The sequence below is a fragment of the Pan troglodytes genome, chromosome 10 (genome assembly GCF_028858775.2).
Source record: "Pan troglodytes isolate AG18354 chromosome 10, NHGRI_mPanTro3-v2.0_pri, whole genome shotgun sequence".
In the NCBI taxonomy this organism is placed as follows: Eukaryota; Metazoa; Chordata; class Mammalia; order Primates; family Hominidae; genus Pan; species Pan troglodytes.
In genome coordinates this window covers 120618213-120637412 of record NC_072408.2, presented here as the reverse complement: position 1 = coordinate 120637412, position 19200 = coordinate 120618213, and the positions used below count along the sequence as shown (strand labels likewise).

At 52.0% G+C, this 19200-nt stretch overlaps 1 long non-coding RNA gene across 1 annotated transcript; it reads left to right on the top strand.

Annotated features, from left to right (window-relative positions):
* Positions 1-15739: 15739 nt before the first annotated feature.
* On the top strand, positions 15740-18839 carry LOC107967646 (uncharacterized). Its single transcript, XR_010148155.1, has 2 exons — positions 15740-15950; positions 17700-18839. It is a non-coding gene; the product is annotated as an uncharacterized LOC107967646 (long non-coding RNA).
* Positions 18840-19200: the final 361 nt, after the last annotated feature.

Below are 19200 nucleotides of genomic sequence, written 5' to 3'. Positions count from 1 at the left end.
CATGGGAACTAACAGCCCCGTGTAGACAGACCTGGGAAATCTCATAGCTTCAACGCTTCAAGTTAATTTTTTTATTTTTTATTTTTTTTTGAGATGGAGTCTCACTCTGTCGCCCAGCCTGGAGTGCAGTGGCGCGATCTTGGCTCACTGCAGCCCCTGCCTCTCTGGGTTCAAGCAGTCCTCCCACTTCATCCTCCCAGGTAGCTGAGATTACAGGCATGCACCACCATGCCTGGCTAAGTTTTGTATCTTTAGTAGAGGTGAGGTTTTGCCATGTTGGCCAGACTGGTCATGAACTCCTGACCTCAGGTAATCCTCCCGCCTCGTCCTCCCAAAGTGCTGGGATTACAGGCATGAGCCACTGCACGGGCCTCAAGTTCATTTTGAAGCCACTTCTAGATGGTTCCAAACTCCTTTGGCCCCAGAACCCGTTTCCCAAACAAATGTCTTAAACAGATTAAGCAAAACTGCTTTGTTCCAAGTCAGGGTACAGGCCTGACCTCCCCCACCCAGACTCCTCTTCCCCCTCAACACCTCAGTGATTTGAAAAACACTGACCTAGGCCTGGCGCGGTGGCTCACGCCTGTAATCCCAGCACTTTGGGAGGCCAAGGTGGGTCATCGCAAAGTCAGGAGATGGAGACCATCCTGGCTAACATGGTGAAACCCCATCTCTACTAAAAATATAAAAAATTAGCCGGGCATGGTGGCACATGCCTGTAGTCCCAGCTACTCGGGAGGCTGAGGCACGAGAATCACTTGAACCCGGGAGGTAGAGGTTGCAGTGAGCCGAGATCGTGCCACTGCTCTCCAGCCTGGACGACAGAGTGAGACTCCATCTCGAAAAAAAATATATTGAACTAAAAAATGTCTCCCAAAGCACAGAGCATGGACCTCTGTGCTTCAGGAGATGGTTTAGGTGGCCCACACACTTTTCTTTTTAATTTTTAACTCACAAGTTTATTTTCACATGTATGCCACAAATACAAACCTGTGTTTGTTTAGGTCATCAAACCTATGGTGTTGCTAAGCTCTAAGGAATACCAGTGAATTCGTATAAAGAAAAGTATTAAAAACATGAATTTCGTAAGGCAAAGTAGTAAAGAAGTGACGTGAATGATCGAAATCAGGGGTTGGCAAACCATGGCCCTCTTTTTTTGTGTGTGCTGCTGTTGCCTGGTTTTGTAAATAAAGTTTTATTGGAATACAGCCATGCCCATTAGTTTACATATTGTCAATAGTTGCTGCATGTAGCAGAGTTGAGTAGCAACAGAGACCTTATGACCTGCAAAGCCTAAAATATTTACCATCTGGCCCTTTGCATCAAGTGTGGTGACCCCGATCTAAAGCAAACCCCCATCATTTTACAGATTAGAAAGCCCAGAGTGTCTTCTACAAGGTCACACTGTGGCAGAATTCCCCGTTCCGGCTCTTTCACCTCTGCCATGCTGCCTCGGCACATGTGCTGAGTAAAACTTTATTGACAAGACCAGGCAACAGTAGCAGGAAAAAAAAAAAAACGAGCTGTGGTTTGGCGACCCCTGATTTCAATCATTCATGTCCCTTCTTTACTACTTTGCCACTTAGCCACAATGTGACCTTGAGCAACCTCCTTGACCTCTCTGTGCCTGTGTTCTCACCTGTGAACTGAGAACAGGACAGACTCCTGCAGATGCCAGGATGAAGTGAAGGCTGAGAATGGCGCCGGCCCCACATGAGCACTACACAAGCCTCAGCTGTTGTTACCCCATCCCCCCAACATAAAGGCAGTGTCCTCCTGCACCCCGACAGGCTTGGGCCATCACCCGCTGCCCAGGAGGCCAGGGTATTTCAGCACAAGCCCCGGGCCAAGGCCTTCTGGATCGTCAGCAAAGTAAAAGGGGCCCTGCAATCTAATTATAGCATTGCTAGAAGCCAGGGCCGCATTCCCCTCCAGCTTCCTTAATAAGCCCCACTTCCCCATAATTGCAGATTTCATGGAAGCGGTCCACTGGGGCCACCATGTCCCATCCTTGGGCTTAGGCCAATAGCAGACATTTTGTTGTGCAGATTTCTGGATAGCAGCTGCTCCTGCCTTTCCTGGAAACTGTCAGGAGCCCTCCCTTCTCCTGGTCCCCAAAAAGATTCCAGGCGATAACATCGCTGCCACCTTGTACACCTGCAGTTTACAAAGCACTTACGCAGGTGGGAGCTGAGTCACTAGGCAGGGGCTGTCACTGCCATGGCACAGATGAGGAAACTGAGGCTCCAGGAAAGGAGGGGAGCAGCCTGTGGCCGATGTTCCAGAAAGAAGGCAGTCCCCTTTCCCAGGCTGTGGCTCCAAAGTCAAAGACCCTCCTCTCCTTCCCCTCTGGCTTTGTGGAAGAGGACAGGAAGCTGGATATGTGGCAGTCCGTGCAAGGGATAGCAGGAAACACTGCGTCCCATGAACAATTCTCAGACTGCATTCCCCAGAGATGCTGAGATATGGGGCTGAGGAGTCCAGCACCCTTAACCCCTCCACCTCCCAGGATTTTATATTCCTAGGCTCAATTGCCCAACCCTCATAGTGTAAGCATCTCACTGTGATCGTTGTGAGCTGCGAAGTATTTTGTGAACCCTGAACACAAGTCAACAACTTCACCCAATGCTCAACCAAAGAACAGCAACTGCCCCAGTGCTAGGGGACAGCCTGCTGTGTTCGCCTCCCAGAGCAACAGTGTATATATATATAGGTCAGGGAATGTGTTGGTTCCTGTGACAGAGCCAGACATTAGTGGGCTTAAATGAGATGGAGGTGGATTTCTGTCACATGACAGTTGGAAGGTGAACAGGCCTGGTCTGACAGCAGCAGGGGCCCAGCCCCTCTGAACTGTCACTCTGACACGCCTCCATGGCCCAGACAGCACCCCGCTGTGCTGCCACCACCCAGTCACTGGGAGTGGGGAGGAAAAAGAGGGCTTGCCCTGCCCTTCAAGGACACAGCCTGGGCATTCTCACGTCACTTTGACCAGAATATGGTCACCTGGTTGAGCCTAGCTGCAAGAGATGCTGGGAAGTGGTCTTTCTCTTGGGCAGCCGTATGCTCCCCAAAACATACAGTCCCTCCTTCTACAGGAAGTGGGAAAACAAATGCTGGGGGCAGCCAGCAGCCACTGATCGTTGGGTGCTGCCTGGGGTCTTCCCAGGGCATTTTCAAGGTCAATTTGACTGTCCTTGATTTCCACCTTTTGAGCTGACATTAGAACCTAACCCCACATAAGCATTGTTTAAAGACTCATGTATCACAGCCGTAAAAAAGAATGAGTTCATGTCCTTTGCAGGGACATGGATGAAGCTGGAAACCAGCATTCTCAGCCAAATAACACAGGAACAGAAAACCAAACACCACATGTTCTCACTCATAAGTGGGAGTTGACCAATGAGGACACATGGACACAGGGAAGGGAACATCACACACCAGGACCTGTCGGGGGTGGAGGGCTAAGGGAGGGATAGCATTAGGAGAAATACCTAATGTAGATGGTGGGTTGATGGGTGCAGCAAACCACCATGGCACATGTATGCCTATGTGACAAACCTGCACTTTCTGCATATGTATCCCAGAACTTAAAGTATTTTAAAGAAAAAAGAAAAAGACTCATGAATCTAATGTGTTCATCAGATTTTTTGGGTTTTTTTTTTTTTCTTTTTTTTTGTTTAGAGACAGGGTCTTGCTGTGTCACCCAGGCCGGAGTGCAGTAGTGTGATCATGGCTCACTGCAGCCTCAGCCTCCCAGGCTCAAGTCATCCTCTTGCCTCAGCCTTCTGAGTAGCTGGGACTACAGGCATGCACCACCATGCTCGGCTAATTTTTTAATTTTTTTTAGGGAAGGGGTCTCCCTATGTTGCCCAGGCTGGCCTCAAACTCCTGGGCTCAAGCAATCCTCCTGCCGTGGCTTCCCAAAGTTCTGGCATTACAGGTGTGAGCCACTATGCCTGGCCTCATCACATTCTTAAACCAAGAAAAGTTAACCCACTTTTCTTAACCCACTGTGTTAGACACTAGTGCTGGTTGTCAGTGAAAAACTCCAAAGTAACATGTGGATCTTGTTGCTTACACATTAAGACAAAATGCCAATTTTGGGGGCCGGGGGAATAAGGCATCAAGTTCGCCCCATGTGTAGATTCACTCATGTCTGACCAAGTGCACCCTCGGGGTGTTGCCTACACAGAGGCTGGCTTTTCCCTAACGTCCTTCTTTTCTGCAGATCTTCAGAAAGGCTTTCTCTGATAGGGCAGTATGTTAATTCCTGTGACTGCTGTAACAAAATACCTCAAACTGGGGGGCTTAAAGCAACAGAAAGTTGTGCTCTCACAGTTCCAGAGTCCACAGGTCTGAAATCCAGGTGTGGGCAGGGCCGTGCTCCCTCCGAAGGCTCTAGGGGAGGATCCTTGCTCAACTTATTTTTGAGACAGTCTTGCTCCGTCACCCACACTGGAGTGCAATGGCACGATCTCGGCTCGCTGAAACCTCTGCCTCCCGAGTAGCTGAGATTACAGGTGCCCGCCACCACGCCCAACTAATTTTTGTATTTTTAGTAGAGACAAGGTTTCACCATTGGCCAGGCTGATCTTGAACTCCTGGCCTCAGGTGATCCACCCGCTTCAGCTTCCCAAAGTGTTGGGATTACAGGCCTGAGCCACCACGCCCAGCCTGCCTTTCTCTTCTGAGGACAGTTGGCACCTATAATCTCATCTCAAGATCGTTAGTTATATGTACAAAGACCCTTTTTTCCCAAATAAGGTCATATTTACAGGTTCCAGGTGGACGTATATTTTGGGGGAGGTCACCATTCAACCCTCTGCAGACCATCTGAGTCCCCTTTCCTTGCTCTACAAGCATTTAATGAGCACCTCCTATTGGCCAGCCCTGAACTGGCGACCAGGGATCCAGCAATCAACACAGCAGGATCAGCCAGGCCCGGTGACTCACGCCTGTAATCCCAGCACTTTGAGAGGCTGAGGCGGGCAGATCACTTGAGGTCAGGAGTTTGAGACCAGCTTGGCCAACATGGTGAAACCCCATCTCTACTAAAATACATAACTTAGCTGGGCGCTGTGGCTCACGCCTGTAATCCCAGCAGTTTGGGAGGTTGAGGCGGGTGGATCACTTGAGGTCCAGGAGTTCAAGACCAGTCTAGCCAACATGGCAAAACCCCGTCTCTACTAAAAATACAAAAAATGAGCTGGGCATTTTTTGTATGAGGCGGGCGCCTGTAGTCCCAGCTACTCAGGAGGCACGAGAATCACTTGAGCCCGGGAGGTGGAGGTTGCAATGAGCTGAGATGGCACCACTGCACTCCAGCCTGGGCGACAGAGCGAGACTCTGCCTCAAAAACAAACAAACATACAACACAGTAGGCTCACTGCTGCTGTGAAAGTTCACAGTCTGTTGGGAGATGGCTAAATAACAGGTGGTCATGGTGCCAAAGGAGAAGTGGGGCAGGTGTCCAAAGGAAGGGTGGGAAGGGCTTCCCAAAAGACGTGGCTTCTAAACTGTGTCCCAGGAGGTGAGTAGGGGCTACCCTGAGAGGTGGACTTACCCTGAGGGCAGCAGAGAGCCCCTGAAGGTCCAAGAGCAGGAGAGCAGCCATGCCCAGCTGCCTGTGAAGCTGCCACCTCCTCTCCCTCCACACCCTGACACTCAGGGACACGCCCCCGCAGCCCACACTCCCAGGAAAAGCATTCCTCTAGCGGACCTTCTGGTTACTTTTGTAGATAACCTTGTGGCCGGCCCTCCACCACCTCTGCAGAAACAACACCCTCACCCCACGAAGCCCGACCTGTTCTCTCCCTGGCTGACTTTGAAGCCGTGGTTGTAGCAGAGTGGGTAGGTTCTGATGATGGGTAGAGAAGGCAGAGGCCAGAGCGAGGCAGCCAAGGCCAGGAACACCAGGAGCCACCAGAAGCTGGAAGGGCCGAGGAAGTATCCTCTAGAGCCTCCAGGGGAGCATAGCCCTGCTCACACCTGGATTTCAGACTTGTGGACTCTGAACTATGAAAGCATAACTTCAAAGCATGTTCCTGAGAGTAGGGCAGGTACCACTCCAGGGGGCCTGGAGTGAGTTGCAGGGAATGGGAATAGGTAGAGAAGGCATCTCGGGGACAGGGTTCAGCTGAGGGCAAGGCTGCCTTCAGGCGGGACCATGACTTGCAGCCGCACAGCCCAGGACACTTAGTCTGAGCTAAAGAATATTTGCTTAATGAGTGAGCTTACATCATATGTATATAAAATCTAGAAACATGTCTGGTTTGCTGAAGACTGACTACGTGGGTGGGTGCTGAGCCCCATTTCAACTGTAAATGCTAACTCATTGCAACAGACAGAAGGTCATTGTCTTGTAAGCAGAGGTCTGAAAGCCAGTTCCGGCATCGGAACCTAACGAACAGACACGGGAATCCAAGGCCATCATAGCAGCAGTGGTCACAATTACTGAGCCTTACTCTGGGCCAGGCACTATAAGCCAGGGAGTTCTCACGACAGCCAGAATTGATGGGGTTGTTGTCCCCATTTGACAAGTGAAACCGGTGCAGAGAGATGGCATGCCTTGCCCAAATTCACAAGGCTATTAGTGGGAGGAGTCAAGAGACTTTAAGGGCCCTTTCTCTGTCTACGAAAGCAATAAACAATCAAAGATAAAGCATAATGTTATTCAAAGAACAGTCAGTGACTTTCTTTGGTTCATAGGAACCTGGCTATGGTTGGGATGGAAGGGGGTAAAATCCCAATTACCAGGCCCTCCTTGTACCAAATGAATTAATACTAATGAGGTTGAGTCTTAAGACTCTGTATTGAACCAGGCACCTTCTCCCCTACCCCCATGATATGGTTTGGATTTGTGTCCCCCAAGTCTCATGTCAAATAATAATCCCCAGTGTGGGGCCTGGTAGGAGGTGATTGAATCATGGGAGCGGTTTCTCATGAATGCTTTAACACCGTCTCCCTGGGTGCCGTTCTCATGATACTGAGTGAGTTCTCATGAGACCTGGTTGTTTAAAAGTGCATGGTGGCTCTTGCCTGTAATCCCAGCACTTTGGGAGGCTGAGGTGGGCAGATCACGAGGTCAAGAGATCAAGACCATCCTGGCCAACAAGGTGAAACCCCGTCTCTACTAAAAATACAAACATTAACTGGGCGTGATGGCTCATGCCTGTAGTCCCAGCTTCTCGGGAGGCTGAGGCAGGAGAATTGCTTGAACCTGGGAGGAGGAGGTTGCAGTGAGCCAAGATCGCACCACTGCCCTCCGACCTGGGCGACCGAGTGAGACTCCATCTCAGAAAAAGAAAAAAAAGAAAGAAAGAAAAAAGCATGTAACACCTTCCACCTCTGTCTCTTCCTCCTGCTCTGGCCACCTAAGATGTGCCTGCCTCCCCTTCACCTTCTGCCATGATTGTAAGTTTCTTGAGGCCTCCCCAGGAGCAGAAGCTGCTATGCTTCCTGTATAGCCCATGGAACCATGAACCAATTAAAACCTCTTTTCTTTATGAATTACCCAGTCTCAGGTATTTCTTTATATCAGTGTGAAAATGCAAATATAACCCACCCCTGCAATTTGTCTGTATCCCAGTTTGGGATCCACCATTGTGAAGTGTACATGTATATTTTCTGCCTTCAGGAATCAGATTCTTTGCTGTAAACATAGAATGTAATGTACCTCCTTTCAAACAATCATGGGAACATGTATAAAAGAGCACCATCTATAAGGCTACCAAAGAAAACCTCAATACATTCCAGAAAGAGGAAATAATATTGATTACATCCTTTGACTACATGCAATAAAAGTAGAAATTTGTATCAAAACAGGGGAAAGAAAAGCTCTTATAAATTAGAACTCTCAAAGAACTTGAGTCAAAAAATACACTGAAATTGCATAATATCTACTAAAAACAGCAGTAATAGAAACATTCATGGTTCCGATGACAGCTAAAGCTATGCCTAGAGGAAAAGTCATAGCCTTAAATACCTGTTACATACACAAGCTCTGCCAGTTCCATCTTGTATTAGTTATCTGTTGCTGCTTAATGAACAATCACAAGACTCGGTGGCTTAAAACATTACATGCTTATTTAGCTCAGGGGTCTGTAGGTGAGGTGGGCAGTCTTTGTCCAGCTTGGTCATTCACGCCTCTGCCCTCAGCTGCAGGTTAATTAGGTGGCTTTGCAGATCTTGGCTGGACTCTTCCATATCTCAGAGCTGTCTCCTTGTCTGGCCTGGCTTCAGGCTGAACTGACTCAGTGCTCTCTCATCCTCCAAATGGCCAGGCTAGGCATCTTTTCATGGGTGAGGCAGAGGAGCCAGAGAGGAAGAGTTTATTCAAAGCCTCTTGTGCCAAGTTTGCTACTTGCCCCATTGGTTAAAGCAAGTCTCATGGTGGAGCTTCAAGTCAGCAAGGGAGGGGTCTATCAGAAGGCATGGATATGGGCTGGAAAGGGACAAAAAACTGGGACCATGAATACAGTCTCTCTCCCACATACCTCTTAAATATATCTCGTATCCATCATTTTCCTTGGGCACCATCTTTGTGCCAGCCCCCATGTGCTGCCTAGATTAGTGGGACAGCCTCCCTCTCCCCTTTCCCTCACCCCACTTCCCTAGTTACCACCTGCTCATCCTTGAGGTCTAGACATCACTTCCTCTGAGCAGTCCACTGACCACCCAAGACAGGTGCTCTCCCTCTGGTCCTCTGTAGGGCTTGTCACTGCTGTAGGGTACTTCCCTCACTGCACTGTAGAGTCTGTGTGCTCTGTCACCCTGCTGCCAGCAATTTGAAGACAGAAACCATGCTTTATTCACAGCAGCGTCCACAAGCGAGAGGCACCCACTAAGTGTTTGCTAGCGTGCAGGTAGTCCCTAGACTGTCCCCTTGAGAAACGGAGCATTCAGAGACTTGTCATTGCCAAAACCAGGAAAGTTCTGGCCAGCAGGTGAGCTCAGCCTCACCCATGGTTGTCTTCCGACTTCAGGGGTATTTGTGCTGCCAAGGGACCCAGATGGCGCTCCCCAAGCCCCGGGTGTGAGTGGGCCAGTGAATTAATTCCCTCCTACCAAAATGGTCTGTGCTCTTTGTCTTTCTCCCTCACTGTGGTCCAACCAGCTTGATCATCACAGCCAGGTGGATCCCAGGACCACCCAGAGGTCACTGACAGGTTCCCTCGGACCAGGCAGCCTCCAGTCCCAATCATCTTTAAGGAAGGGAAGCCAGCCCAGCCAGCTCAAGGCCAATCCCTCCTTCCCTACCAGGGCAGATGGCAAACCGGACCCTCCTCCTTCCCCCCACCCACCTCCTCCGTAGCAGACCCTGCACGTGCCCACACGTTCGTTCGCTCTGCCGGCCTGCTCAGATTGGCCGCCGTGTGGATTGGAAATGGTGCCCATCCCCGGTTTAAAATGTGCCCCCAGGGCTCTTCAACAGCCGGATCTAGTTCATTCTGGTTCCCAAGACTCAGTCATTTCAAACTCCGTTTTCCCTGGGAAACCTTTGAATTTAGAAATCTGAGTTTTGGATTTAGCCTCATTTCTCTGCATTCTGCTTCCTCTCCAATTCCCTAGGCCTCCCTGCCCTCACTGTGGAGCCCTGAATCAGGGGCAAGCTGCCCCACCCTGCCTTGCCACCCAGCTGGGGCGGCCTCATTTCTGGGGGGAGATGAAAAACCAACTCGTCCTTGTTCCTGCCCAGAGAAGCCCAGATTTTTAACTTCCTGGTGTCTTAAAAGCAGTCCCGATTCTTCAGTCTCTCTTCTCTGTGGTTAGGTAGGTGATCTACTTAAAAGAATAGTGTACTCATACCTCTCCCCTCGCCCTCCACCCAACCAACTCAGTAAAGCAGTTTTCAAAACGAGGCGGGATGGTGGCTGGGAAGGGGTGCAGTCAGCGTTTGTATTTTCTGAGTTGATTGCTGTTTTTACTTTGATTGCATCTTGCCTGAGAGTCCTGGCTTCTGGGGCAGAAGCCGTTGGCCCCTCGAGATGCGATTCCAGTGCTTCCAAGAAACCCAGGCCCTGGCCAGCCATGGTGGCTCACGCCTGTAACCCTAGCACTTTGAGAGGCTGAGGCGGGTGGATCACCTGAGGTCGGGAGTTCAAGACCAGCCTGGTTAACATGGTGAAACCCTGTCTCTACTAAAAATACAAAAATTAGCCGGGCATGGTGGTGGGTGCCTATAGTCTCAGCTACTTGGGAGGCTGAGGCAGGAGAATCACCTGAACCCAGGAGGCGGAGGTTGCAGTGACTGAGATCGTACCACTGCACTCCAGCCTGGGCAACACAGTGAGACTCTTGTCTCAAAAAAAAAAAAAAAAGAAAAGAAAAAAGAAAAACCCAGTCCCTTAGGAGTGACAGGTCAAGCTTCTCCCTTTAATCTGGAAGCACAGGCTGGAAAATCACCCCAGCCAGGATTCTCCTTCCCAATTCCCACATCTCTGCATCTGCTTCCTCATCAGAAAACAGGGATAACGTGTCCATTCCTTCCCAGAGGTGTTAGGAAGACCCAGGAGATGAGTGTTGAGCCACCACAGAGTGCCTGGTTTGTAGGAAACACGTAAACCATTCATTCCACCAAGTTTTGCTTAACGCTGCCCAGTGCCAGGCACTGGTTGGTAAGCCAGGGATCCACATCCAGGTCCCCATGGGAGTCATCCCCACACATCCAGACTTAAAATGACAGCCAGTGGCACCTGTGTAGTGTGTGTGCAGGGACAGTGCAGGGTGCCATGAGAGAAGGATGCTGGGGGGCCTCCTTCAGAGGGACAATGAGCAGGTTTCTCTAGGAAGTGATTTTCCAGTCAAGGAAGAGTAGGAGGCAGCTGAGCAAAGGGACGAGGAGGTTCAGGAGGGAGGAGCGGCCTGTGCAAAGGTGCAGCAGTGAGAACTGAGTGCGTGGCTGCCGGCTCCCCTCCAACCCCAGCCCCCAGCCCCTCTTCTCCATTACCTGCCCTGCTGGAAAGCCCTGCTGGTGCCTCCAGTCCCAGGATGGAACACCATCAGCTGGGGGCTGCTCCCAGGACACTGAACTGTCCCCATCTGGGGACCGACATCTTGGGTCAGGGCTGCACAGGTGCCCCTGTCCTCAGACCAGCCTCCTCCCCGAGGCAGGGAGTCACGTGGCAGCTGACTGAGGTTTCAGATGTGACAACTCATGAATATCAATGAGGCCTGGTAATTCACAGTAAGTGAGATCCAGATTGACTAATAAGCAAGGCTTTCACCCCAAACTGGGTCTGGGGAAGGAGAGTGGCAGCGGCGGGCGGCGGGCAGGTGTGGGCATGATGTGACCAGAATTGGAAAACCCGATAGGAGAGCCACAGGCAACAAGGTGGCCGTGGTCGCCTGCTCGCTCACTGGAGGGGAGCGGGGGTCCCCTCACCGGCAGCAGGCTCTAAGCCCTGGCACAGAGCATGTGTAGCCCAAGGGAATGGTTCAAAAACCCCTGCAGTGTGACGAGGGGCCAGGGGCTGATGGGCTTGCTCAGGGTAGAAGGAGGCAGCTGTCGGTCCCAGGCAGGGCTGAGGAAAGGGCTGCAGGCTTTCAGGGATGTCTGATGCCCACCCTAGTGTTTTGGTTGGCATCAGGAAGGTGAGAGCCCTGCGGGTCTCTTCTCCATCCCGGCTGAGAGCCAGTGCCTCTCTCTGCAGTTGTGGGGTCCGACTGGGGATCCCAGGAGAGATGAGTTGTCTGGGCAGAGTGCTCCAGGAGGGGTGAGACTCCTGGGGCCATGGTCCAGGAGAGAAAGCACCCTGAGAGCTCGGGGCCCTGAGAGTCGAGGGTGGCACCCAGCCCTGTTCTGAGCACTTCTTGTGAGCAATAGGCTCAATCTCAGCAGAACCAGCGGCAAGTCTGAATTGTGTACAGTTTCATGGGAACCAGCCAGAGTGCTGGGTGAAAATCTGCCTCTACTGCTTACAAGTTCTGTGACCTCAGGGCGGTTACCTTAGGGTTGTTCTGTGCCTCAGTTTCCTCCTCTGTAAAACCGGCATGAGAGGAACACTCATCTCCGAGGATTAACTGAGCGCACCCGGGCATGTCGCCTCCCGGCTGTGTGACTCAGGCAAGCACTGTGCCTCCCTGAGCCACGTCCCCATCTGTAGGGTGAGGCCAGGAGACTGAAATGGGAGGTAGAAAGCCCCCTGCACACCGTGGGCATTGGATGAGGGTTGCTTTCCTCCTTCCCTCCACTTCCCCCATTGGAGTCTTGGTTCATCCACTACCCTGACATGTGATTGTCATCATTGTGCTAGCCATGGGTTAACTCATTCAACCCTCACGCCATCCCACAAGATGGGTACCATTATTGCCATCCTTATCTCCCATGAGGAAGCAGGAGCCCAGAGAGGGCCCGTCACTTGCTCAAGACCACACAGCTCATGGTTGAGCCAGGGTTACAACCAGGCGGCCTGATTCTGGGGTCTGTGCTCTCCACCTGGCGCTGTACCCCTCAGCCGGCTGGGTCAGTCTTTACCTGATGTCTTAAATACAGACATGTGCTCCTGCCCATTGGAGAAAGCAATGGAAGGCTCTGGAAACTGGACCTCTCCCTCCAGCCCCCAGCTGCAGGCTGCTGGTGGCTGAGAGAACTTCCCCTTCCCTCCCGCACCGGAAGGAGCGTTGGGTTTTCAGCAGGAGCTGATGGGGGGATTTGCAGAGAATCAATCATACCGAATCCTTTATTTTCCTGGTGCAGCGCCGTCTTGGTGTCCCTAGCTGTTAAGACGCGATCGGTTCCCAGAAGCAGCTGCATGCTCCCACTCATGGTGTCTGCTGCAGCCCAGCTCCAGGAGAGGACAGCTTCTCCGCCTTCAAAAGATTCCCTTCCAGTGGGGACAATGGTCAACCCAGAGTAGGGACGGGAGAAACGTGGGGCTCAAATCAGAAGATGCTGCATCCATCCAGGCACATCTTGGACAGGTTCTCGGGCTGGGGATTGCATCTTAAAGATGGTAGCCAGCCTTGTTTGAGAGCTAAATTCGAGGTCCTGGGGATTCAATGATAAATTGAATCCATCACTCCTTTATGGAATCCTCCCCACAGCCCCATGGGTACTGCTGTCTCCCTCATTTTACAGTTGAGGAAACTGAGGCGCAGGGCTGCTCCGGGGGCTTCTCAGCGCCAAACGGCTTGGAATAAGCTGGCGTGGCATTCCTGCCGGGTGTCTCTGACTTCCAGCCCCAAGACTGGACCCCCAGCTGAAGGCCGGTGACAGAGAGCCTAGTGCATTTGTTCATTCGTCAGAACAGACATTGACTAGCACCTTTCCCCGCTAGGCCTGGCCTTAGCTTCCATGGGGAAGAGGATGGACACAGCCCCTGGTCACAGGGGGAGCCACAGGCTGGTGGGGGAGCAGACGGTTCCAAAGATTATGGAGGATTGAGAATGCTGAGGTCGGGGCATACCTGGGGCCCCGTTGGACGTGTGTGTTTGTGTGTGCACCCGCATGTGGAAGGCGACAGCAAGCCACAGACATAGTTCCGTGGTCATCCCGAGCTTAGCCTTGGCCTTCAGAAAGCACCAGGCACTGCCTTTACTCATCCAAACAGTAGCCAGGACATGGATTCAGTGCCCTCTAGGCCCCCTCCCCAGCCACACTGCCTGTTTTTCTGATGTGGGATGACATAAAAGGTAGTTTTAAAACCAGCAGATTGGGGGTTTGTTTTGTTTTTTGTTTCTGAGACAGAGTCTCACTCTGTTGCCTAGGCCGGAGTGCAGTGTTTTGATCTCAGCTCACTGCAACCTCCACCTCCTGGGTTCAAGCAATTGTTGTGCCTCAGCCTCCAAAGCAGCTGGGAGTGCACCACCATGCCCGGCTAATTTTTTTGTTGTTGTATTTTTAGTAGAGACGGCATCTCACCACGTTGGTCAGGCTGGTCTTGAACTCCTAACCTCAAGTGATCCGCCTGCCTTGGCCTCCCAAAGTGCTGGGATTACAGGCGTGAGCCACCGTGCCCAGCCAAAACCAGCAGGCTTTGTAACCCAGGGAGGCAGGTGAGCAGGTTGTCCGCCTTCATCACAGACAAGCTGCGTTGGTGTCTACGCCTCCAGCCAGGACATCTTGAACATGACGTCAAGTCTTGTGCAGAGGGGCCCAGGGAGACAAGGCATCAGGGCTTTCCCAAGGCCACTGCTGACAGCGGGCTGGGTGTTAGGCCTGGAGTGGCCCCAGGAAAATGAGACAGCACCACTGGGACTCTGACGGAGCAGTGTTTTCCGCACACGGTCAGGCTGGGGGCAGCTCAGGACTGATCAGTCTCAGTTTCCCTTCCCTAATACACAAGCGGCATTTCTCCCACCTGAAAAAAAACACCCCAGCGCCTGTAATCCCAGCACTTTGGAAGGCCGGGGAGGGCGGATCACCTGAGGTCGGGAGTTCGAGACCATCCTGACCAACATGGAGAATCTGCTAAGAATACAAAAATTAGCCGGGCGTGGTGGCGGGCGCCTGGCTACTTGGGAGGCTGAGGCAGGAGAATCTCTTGAACCCGGGAGGCAGAGGTTGTGGTGAGCCGAGATCGCGCCATTGCACTCCAGCCTGGGCAACAAGAGTGAAACTCCATCTCAAAAAAAAAAAGAAAAAGAAAAAAACACCCCAGGCACACCATGTTCCATTTCACTCTGGCATGTGTGAGGATCCAGTTCTTCTGGATCATGAATTCCATGAGCACTGACCCTGTTCTAAGTCTTCTAGGTGAATTAACTCATTCAGCCTTTGAAACAGATACTAGCGTTCTCTTTTTCCAGACAAGGAAACAAGGCACAGAGAGGTGTCGTGGAGTGCCCAAGACCACACAGCTTCTAAGTGGCAGGACTAGGCTTAGAAGTCAGGGAATCTGGCTCCAAGGCCTACACCCTTGACCACTGCACACCATAACTTTGGGATGGTCCCTTCCACGCCTGCATGTGCTCCTGGCAGGGGGCTCCCGGCGGGCGGGGCCTCTGTCTGCACCACTCAGCCTATGGAAGTCAGAGCCCATCAAGAGATGAGCTTCAGCCGGGCGCAGTGGCTCACACCTGTAATCCCAGCATTTTGGGAGGCCGAGGCGGGTGGATCACGAGGTCAGGAGAATGAGACCATCCTGACTAACATGGTGAAACGCCGTCTCTACTAAAAATACAAAAAATTAGCTGGGCGTGGCGGCGGGTGCCTGTAGTCCCAGCTACTCAGCGCTCAGTAGCTACTCGGTAGCTACTGAGGCAGGAGAATGGCGTGAACCCGGGAGATGGAGTTTGCAGTGAGCCGAGATCCTGCCACTGCACTCAAGCCTGGGTGACAGAGCAAGACTCTGTCTCAAAAAAAAAAAAAAAACAGAGAGAGATGAGCTTCAAAAGCATACTCTGAGCATCTTCTCCCAGCTTGTGCGGTCACCCGGCCCTTTGCTGGAAGGTGTGAGTCAGCCAGAAGGGAAAGGTTTGAATTGTGAGGAAACAGGGCGTAGGTTGGGTGAGTGCCCCCTCTCCTGATCAAATGTTAAATGCTAAAGGACATGTCCAGGAGTGGGTGGGCAGAAGGTGGCCCATGGCCTTGCACTGTGGCCGAGATCCAGCCCTGCCCACCTGCCCCTGGGATCCTCGTGGCCCCCGTTCCGTCTCTATAAAGTGGGGATCCGCTTATTTGGTAAGTGTGTATTGAAAGGCACCTAAGTGCCAAGCCCTGTTCTAGGCACTGGGGATACCGCGGTGAAGAGAACAGACAGAAAGCCCCGCCCCCCTGAAGCTCACATCTCACTCCCAGAGACAGACATTCTGCAAGTCAGAACGTGATGTCAGGCAGAGGGTGCTGCAATGTCATCAGAGCAAGGGGCAGGCACCGCATCGGTCAGGGAACGCCCTCACTTGGGACCCAGGCACGGCCTTGCTGATGAGGTGACAGTCATGCTACAGCTGCCCTGAGGATGACCAGGAGGAAGCTTGTCCAGGGCCCCTCAACACAAGACCTACACATAGTAAGTGCTCAATAAACAGCCACCACTGGCGTGGTGCTTGTTCTTATTATTTACATTCCTATTCTCGGTCCCATCGATTCTTAAGCAGATGCCAGGTCAGCTCGAAATTTCCCCATCTAAACTGCAAAGACGAGCGATATTCATGAGGGGCCATGGGGAATAGATGGGCCAGCTTGCCACCGCTGCTAATTTTTATTTGCATCTCAAGTGGGCCTTGTCACCTTCCTGATGTGGGGAAGCACCACGAGGATTCAGTGGGGGCAGGGAACACGTGCCCCCTGGTCGGAGGGAATCCAGGGTCTCTCTGCATCCATGGCTGGTGGCTGGAGAGGGTTTGCCATCAGAGCTCGGAAGGCCCAGCCCGTTGCCTCCCGTGAAACACTGGGTAGTTTCTCATTTTCCCCTTGAGTAGTTTCACAGCCCAGTTAAACCTGCAGCAAAGGCTGGCTGGGATGGAGACCCAGGCCCAGGAAGGAGGCGGGTGAGGGGAAGCAAATATAGCCCACACTGTGCCCTGCCCCCACCACACACACAAAAATATGAAATGGCCAGGAAGAACTCAAAGGAGAAAGTGATTTACAAACACTGGCCCTGGCTCCAAGACAAGCATTCCCCAAATACGAAAAAAGACACCGCACAGAGATCCCACTTTGGGACATTTATTTTGCAAACTGAACAGCAAAGCGCACAAAGACATCCTATTGCAGCTCCTTATCTTTTAGAGCAGCAATTTGCCCCCTGGTCCATTTCCCTAATGTGTGGTTCAGCTGCAGAATTCTTGCTTTGATTGTGATAGCCAGGGGTGTGATCATCTTTAGTTATAGGGGGGTTGGAAGTGCTACTTTTGAGAATCTGCCCTCCCCCCAGATGCTCATTAACAATGCTGGCCCATAACCATGTGAGGGAGGCTCTTATGCCCATTTTTCAGGTGCAGCAACTGAGGCTCAGAGAGGTGTGGTGACTTGCCCAGGGTCATACAGCTCAGAAACCACAGACTCAGGCCTCAGGCTTCAGGCCCATCCACCCCCACTCCCCACCCCTGTCCATCTGACTCTGAAGTCAGTGTTAGTTCCAGAAGATACCCGGATGGGCCGGAGCAGGGAGGGAGAAAACGGGACCATCATCTTGCAAACAGCTTCCGGTCTGGGGTCCAGGAAGTCCCAGCCGGCTGCAGCTGTGACAGCATCAATTTCCCCTCAGGCTCACTGGTCCCCTTTGCAGCTCGCTTTCAATCAGTGCCAGCAACTGGAATGAGACCCTCCCGCCAGTGTCAGCCCTGGCCCATAGACAGGGTCAGGCACCACACGTGGGCATCTCGGGGTGCTTTCTCTGCCCTCATAGGGCTCTGGAATCGGGGTTATCAGGGTCATCAGGCTGGGCAACACGAGTCCAGCTTCTTGAAGCTTCAAAGTGTCAAAGGCTTCTGGAGCCGAGCCCCTACCGTATCCCTGCTGCCTTTGCCCAGTGGTCTCCAGCCTCATGGTAACAATTCTCATTGTGATTAGAATTGTCTGCTCCACTTCAGCCACTAGGGCCACCTTGCAGTCCCTTATGCTCTCTGTCCCCTTCTTTTCTCCAGGTCTCTGCTCAGATGTGGCCTCATCGGAGAGGCCTTCCCTTCCATCCTGTGTAAAATACCACCCCCAACACGCTCTGTCCCCAACTCCTTTGATTTTCTTCCTAGCACTTAACATCCTCTGACATACTTTATATTTATTTGTTTATTGCTTCTCCTCCCTCCCCAACTAGAATGTTCCATGAGGGCGGGGTGTGTTATCTTGGTCTCTGTTGAGTCCCCAGTGCCCAGAACAACGCCTGGACAAAGGCACATGGATATGGAGTGAACGAGAGTTTGTAGGCAGAGAGCGCCGCGGGCTCCCTCCTTAGTCATCACCACCCTTCAAGGTAAGTCATCTTATCCCCACTTCACAGATCAGAAGACTGAGGTCCCAGGGGCTGAGTATCACGAAGCTCGAAGCAGGAGAACCTAGTCTCCTTGACACTGAAATGGCCACCCTGCACAAATGCAGAGAGCCCCATGTCACCCTTTGATGGCACCAGCACAACAGGGAACTTTGTCCTCCACGAAGGTGGGAAGTTCAACTCCTGGCAAGCCTCCGCAGCTTTCAAAAAAGAATAAAGGGGGATCAAATCAAACTAGAAGTTGGAAACTCAGGTCGGCCCTCCTGGCTCCAAGTCCCTGGCGAGGCCGCAGCCGCTGTCTGTGCCCGAGCCGGGAGCGGGGCAGAGAGCGGCAGGCCGCGGGGTCTGGGGGCTTGCTGGCAGCCGGCCGGCTGCGGGCTCGCCTGACTTAGTTAGAATGCAGCCGTTAGATCGCTGCATCCTCTCTGATGGCTGCGAGTGATTGACACTTACAAATTACCCAGCCGAAAGTGTCGAGTCTTTGACCCCTGAGTAACATCTTTGGCAAGCCTGAGATTTTCCAGCATTTTGTCATCTAATTACTACAAATCCCTTGAAAATTCACTGGCTGGTGAATTTTTAATGCGGGGCAATTTCAATGTGATGCATGGTCCAGATGGGTTCTTGCGTTTCTCACCTCTCTCTCTCTCTCTCTTTCTCCTCTTCTCTCCCTCTCGTTCTGTCTCCATTCCTCTTTGCTTAACTTTTTTATTTCCTAACCTCCCAAACTTTTGAATGAGCCAGTAGTAACAGGAGCCCCACCCGAGCATTTGGGTAGAGTGGTTGCAGGATGGCTGTCTCCACATCTGATCATTTTCATGCAGTGTTCTTTGGAAATGGGCTTACAGACCAGTCACCAGAAAAATGCCTCCCAGAGAATGCACGGGTTCACCTTCTCCCGCTAGACTTCCCCAACCAGCACAATAAACAAAGCGGCATAAATAAACCAGCCTCCTTCGCGAAGTACCTTGTGAGTGGTCACTTCCCCCAGGCAAGCGGGCTGGTGACTGTCTGCAAGGTTAGTTGCATTCGCACTAAACTCTTGGGCAAAGCTAGCGTGTCATCACAATTGTTTTCTTTTAACTCATTGCTAAGGTCCTCTGAGAATGGTGCTCAGTGGGGAAGGGGCGAGATGGCTGCCTTTTCTGGAGCAGAGATGAAATCATCTCTTCTGCCCTGCATGCTTGGACATTTAATGCTGACCAGGCCGCCAGGCTTCTCAGACCTGGACGGGGAAGCTGGACTTTCTCCAGCCCAGTGCCGCACTGCCCCGTGTTGTAGAATGAACATGAGACTTCAATACAGAGGAAGGCAGGCTTCCCAGTGC